The 6027-nt window shown below is 39.2% G+C and overlaps 1 long non-coding RNA gene across 1 annotated transcript in view; it reads left to right on the top strand.

Moving 5' to 3' along the window:
- The first annotated feature begins 4959 nt into the window (after nt 1-4959).
- The window catches only part of LOC121706746, a 2485-nt gene continuing 1417 nt past the window's right edge, over nt 4960-6027 (top strand). The window contains exon 1 of the long non-coding RNA XR_006031149.1: nt 4960-5204. This is a non-coding gene — a long non-coding RNA (uncharacterized LOC121706746). The remainder of the gene's footprint in view (nt 5205-6027) is intronic.

The raw sequence follows: 6027 nt of genomic DNA, 5'->3' as shown, positions 1-6027 counted from the left end.
TCAGCACCTCTCATAGGCATCTGCATCTGAGTCTCTGACAAACCCCATGCGTGGCATCAGGGCCAAGACACACAGAGAGAAAATCACACCAAACAGCAGAAATGAGATATTAAAAGGAATTCTTTATATATATCAGTGACTGTACAGTCAGTTTATAGGCCACATATCTGGAAGGATACAGACAACTGCACATGTATGCTTCAGCTGCATCACACCACTGACCTTAATGGAAACACCAACAATAATAACAACAACACCGTCAACAACAAATACAACTGGGACCAATCTCACCAGCCCTGTAAACAATTGCTACACAAGACCACATGTTAAACTAATAGTAATTATGGAAGGCATTAGGCCTTTTAATATTTTTTTGACAATCTACAAAAACACATTGAGGCAACATGTTGAAATTATTTAAACTTGATGCAAATGTTGTCAAACTTGATGTAAATACATTCAATTGTAAGGTCAACCTACAACCGCTACCAACAAACTATTTTAATATTTTAACATATTCTGGCATGTGAAATATTCACAATAAGGCTTGTCAATAATGTTCATATATTCTTTTTCAGCTGCATAACAATCTGAAAGAGTAACTAATAACTCAGCTATTTTAATATAAATATAATAAAATCTAGCACAAACATTCCTTACGACAGAAAAATTTATTATTTTACACAGCTCTTGTCATAACAAGTTCTCTGAGGATTTAAAGGTGTACTGTGAAGATAAAATATTAATTATTTGGACCCCATCTTACAGTTTTCCTTTGTCTGGATCCAGTAACTGGAGGGCCCGCTTCATGATAGCACGTGTTGAAAAACCTCTTTTCATCACTGCATGAGCACATATACTTATGCTGATGTGCTTGACTATTTTGGCAGTTGGTAGATGTGTAATCATTTATAGAATTTGTGACAAAGCACATACATAAAACTAGTCTGTTTGTGTAAGCACATGCATTATCAGACCACTGACTAGAAACTACATTACATCGACATCCTCACATAAACAAATCCCAAAGAGCTTCTACCTGATATGCAGATATCCTGAAAATCTAGCATCATGATCAGTAAGAATATTGCAGACTATTGTACCACTGTTCTGTTTTATTTATACGGTCTGACATTTTTCACATTTGATGCTCTTCTTCAGTTCCGGTTAAAAGTAAAGTGACTGGTATTTAGCAGACACTTTTATCCAATGCCACACAGACTTGCAACTGCAAGTTTGGGATTCGGACCCAGCCTGACCGTTGCCGATGCTATTGCTGTTCGTCCATGCTCGCTTTTAGAATCCCAGATATGCAAATGTACAGGGAATTAAAAGCTCTTATGCATCATAGAGAATGGAACACTGGTTTAGTGTCAAGAGTGCATCCGCTACATCAGCATGCCTCATGAGTGACCAATGTCCTTTTATGCTTTTAAGTCAGTCCCATTGATTTAGTGGGCTCTGGCTCACATCCAGATGATGCATCCGGCGCTTCCATCAATAGTCCCTCACGGAATGTGCGTTTTCCACTGCTCAGGCTACAGTGACAGTTTAACCAAGGTCACTGTTAACCTGGGCAGCGCAGACCTGTTATCACAACTGAAGGGGTGGCTCAGGTTACACTGATCAACCAGACCTGAATCTAGAGGGTGGATCCCTTGGGGGGCAGCAGTAAATTGCTGGTTTGTATAGCAGGAAGTGAGAGAAGCCATTTTAAGTGAAGTCAGAGGTTATGCTCCTGATGGTGTGTGCAGTGATGAGTGTGATGCATTGGATTAATTGATGTTGTCAGTCACTGATAACAAGCAGTGATCTCAGTCAGTAGTTTGCGTAACCTTCCTGTTGTGTTCGCAGTCAAATTTGACTGATTGACAATTATTTTCTTTAAAAAATATTGTTAATTTATTCTGACCATCATGAGGCTCCATGACTTTGTTAGCACAGGGCATCTGAACACACAACACATTTTGAGCATTTTCATAACAATTTGGGTGTTTTATCTAACTTTAAAACACCCTTGTGTATTCCCGGTCAAAAATGACCGGTCATTAGAAATCAATGGGTGATTAAAAAAAACGAATGGGTGAGAAAATGGTATAAATGTGTATAAAACCGAGTCCAAGCACATACTTATTGATCAGATGGCCTGTATGTTTGTGTTTGTGTGAATGTACAAAAGCACATTCACACCCTCACTCCCCCTCTTTGCTTCTATGCCAGCCCCCACTGGAACCTTTTCCCAATAGTATCTTCCCCTTTCTGACTTGCATGAGCTCAGGTCAAAAATGAGGCCTGCAGGCCATAAATAGCAAATGGAAGTTCAAAGCTGGCAATATGCAATAGAACTTAAGTTGATACAAAGGTCTATCACAACATTAGATGATAATATATGTGTTACTATGGATTATAACAAGTTACTCCATGGCTGAAGTGCCCAGTGAAGGCACCTAACCCCTCACTGCTCCCCGTGCGCTGCTGTGGTTGCAGGCAGCTCACTGCGCCGGGATTAGTGTGTACTTCACCTCACTGTGTGCTGTGTTTCACTAATTCACAGATTGGGTTAAATGCAGAGACCAAATTTCCCTCACGGGATCAAAAGAGTATATATACTTATACTATACTTATATTATAAGTATAGTATAAGTATATGCTTAATATACTAAATATATTATCATCATATACTATATATATTATCATGCTTAATTGTTTTATATATTATGATTATGCATGTGGTTTGTCAAGCATAAAACCACATGCATAGCTGAAGCATTAGACTTATAAGTAATCCAAGCATAGGGAAACTTCTAATGTTCATGGCCTGCCACCAGAATTTCGGAGGTATACCAGTATAGCAATGCATAAAATGGGACAAATTAAGCAACCCCATTTTCAGCATCTGGGCCCACTTCCCCGAAAGCATCTTAAGCCTAAGAGCGTCGTAAAGTCCCTCTTACGAACGTCTTAAGATTTGCCGACTGTTTCCCGAAACCATCGTAGCTTAAGAGCATCCTAAAAACACTCGTAGATCTACGAGTGCTCCAGAGTACTCGTTACCGGCTAAGAGCGTCTTAACAGTACTTCTCACTGAGGTCACCAACAGGACATACAGAGGAATTACAACTTAGAATACATAATCCAATTTACGTTCCCATTCTTTATTGTGTTTACCTGTGATGAATCAGATTTTAGCGTGCAAAATAGCCTACATTTAATGGACATAATAATGTGATGAAAAGCGGACAAAAATGCAATCAAGTTATGAAACGAGACGTTGCCAGAATAGTTTGACATTATCTTTGCTAAGTGAATATTTTATTAGGCCTATGAGGTAAAAAGCAGAGAAAGCAACATGTGGTTTAGTCTGTAGCCTACTGCATCAAAATCTAAGCCTACACATTTCCTCTCTTTCTTACTCGACTTCTTTCTTATCTTCAAACGTGTTCTTAAGTGGCACCGCGAAAAATTATTGCATGGTGCAACAATCTAATCTTAAAATAATTACAATTATTTATGTCTCTGTGTGGTATATAACCTACTTGGGATGCTTACATGCAGATGTCAAAGTGTTTCTATTTTCGTATTGATGTGAATTAATGTGTAGATCCGAAGTTTAAATGGTAGGCCTATAGCTGTGACGTGCAGTCACCTGACATCACCGTCAAATCAGAGGATATTTCAGAACTATTAACGTGGACAGCTCCCCTTAAGAGCATCTTAAGAGCAGTGCATGCGCGTTCACGCTACGAGCATGTTCGGGAAACAGTCGGAAAAACCAAACGAACGATCGTAAGATGAATTGTAGAAAACCCTCTTAAGAGCGTGTCTCCGTCGTTATTGGGGAAGTGGGCCCTGGAATGCACTGCAAACAGAGACATGGGTAGGGAATGGGAGGACATGGACCAAGGCCCAGTTTCCCGATAACGACAGAGACACGCTCTTACGAGGGTTTTCTATGATTCATCTTACGATCGTTCGTTTGGTTTTTCCGACTGTTTCCCGAACATGCTCGTAGCGTGAACGCGCGTGCACTGCTCTTAAGGGGAGCTGTCCACGTTAATAGTTCTGAAATATCCTCTGATTTGACGGTGATGTCAGGTGACTGCACGTCACAGCTATAGGCCTACCATTTAAACTTCGGATCTACACATTAATTCACATCAATACGAAAATAGAAACACTTTGACATCTGCATGTAAGCATCCCAAGTAGGTTATATACCACACAGAGACATAAATAATTGTAATTATTTTAAAATTAGATTGTTGCACCATGCAATAATTTTTCGCGGTGTCACTTAAGAACACGTTTGAAGATAAGAAAGAAGTCGAGTAAGAAAGAGAGGAAATGTGTAGGCTTAGATTTTGATGCAGTAGGCTACAGACTAAACCACATGTTGCTTTCTCTGCTTTTTACCTCATAGGCCTAATAAAATATAGCCTTCACTTAGCAAAGATAATGTCAAACTATTCTGGCAACGTCTCGTTTCATAACTTGATTGCATTTTTGTCCGCTTTTCATCACATTATTATGACCATTAAATGTAGGCTATTTTGCACGCTAAAATCTGATTCATCACAGGTAAACATAATAAAGAATGGGAACGTAAATTGGATTATGTATAAGTTGTAATTCCTCTGTATGTCCTGTTGGTGACCTCAGTGAGAAGCACTGTTAAGACGCTCTTAGCCGGTAACGAGTACTCTGGAGCACTCGTAGATCTACGAGTGTTTTCACGACGCTCTTAAGCTACGATGGTTTCGGGAAACAGTAGGCAAATCTTAAGACGTTCGTAAGAGGGACTTTACGACGCTCTTAGACTTAAGATGCTTTCGGGAAACTGGGCCCTGCTCTGTATTTGAAAGAATAGAAGAGAAATGGCAGTGTGTTTGCATTTGGCGGTGCAAAAGAAAAAGTCAATAGTTCGTTTTGAAAAGACTGAAAGAATTAGTAATATTACTGACTCCCTTTGGCTTCTCATGTAACCTAGCGTTACAATCATAGTGCCTAAATCATCTGATTTATACTATCCAACAGGTTATGGCAACAGTGTTTGCAAGACACTGCAAAGTACTGCAAACACTTTCATAAAGATGTCTTTAAAGTACTTCTGAAAGACTTTGCTTCGGGAAGGGTTTAATGCACCAATTCAAGTTTAATTTTGGTGACCATGGTTACGCTCCTCGGAAATTGAAAATGAACTACAGGTGTCCACGTTAATAGTTCTGAAATATCCTCTGATTTGACGATTTGTCACTTAAGAACACGTTTGAAGATAAGAAAGAAGTCGAAAGAAGTCGAGTAAGAAAGAGAGGAAATGTGTAGGCTTAGATTTTGATGCAGTAGGCTACAGACTAAACCACATGTTGCTTTCTCTGCTTTTTACCTCATAGGCCTAATAAAATATAGCCTTCACTTAGCAAAGATAATGTCAAACTATTCTGGCAACGTCTCGTTTCATAACTTGATTGCATTTTTGTCCGCTTTTCATCACATTATTATGACCATTAAATGTAGGCTATTTTGCACGCTAAAATCTGATTCATCACAGGTAAACATAATAAAGAATGGGAACGTAAATTGGATTATGTATAAGTTGTAATTCCTCTGTATGTCCTGTTGGTGACCTCAGTGAGAAGCACTGTTAAGACGCTCTTAGCCGGTAACGAGTACTCTGGAGCACTCGTAGATCTACGAGTGTTTTCACGACGCTCTTAAGCTACGATGGTTTCGGGAAACAGTAGGCAAATCTTAAGACGTTCGTAAGAGGGACTTTACGACGCTCTTAGACTTAAGATGCTTTCGGGAAACTGGGCCCTGCTCTGTATTTGAAAGAATAGAAGAGAAATGGCAGTGTGTTTGCATTTGGCGGTGCAAAAGAAAAAGTCAATAGTTCGTTTTGAAAAGACTGAAAGAATTAGTAATATTACTGACTCCCTTTGGCTTCTCATGTAACCTAGCGTTACAATCATAGTGCCTAAATCATCTGATTTATACTATCCAACAGGTTATGGCAACAGTGTTTGCAAG

This window comes from Alosa sapidissima, chromosome 1 (genome assembly GCF_018492685.1).
Source record: "Alosa sapidissima isolate fAloSap1 chromosome 1, fAloSap1.pri, whole genome shotgun sequence".
NCBI classification, from domain to species: domain Eukaryota; kingdom Metazoa; phylum Chordata; class Actinopteri; order Clupeiformes; family Clupeidae; genus Alosa; species Alosa sapidissima.
Note: the sequence above shows the minus strand (reverse complement) of the source record. Positions and strands in the feature narration are given on the sequence as shown.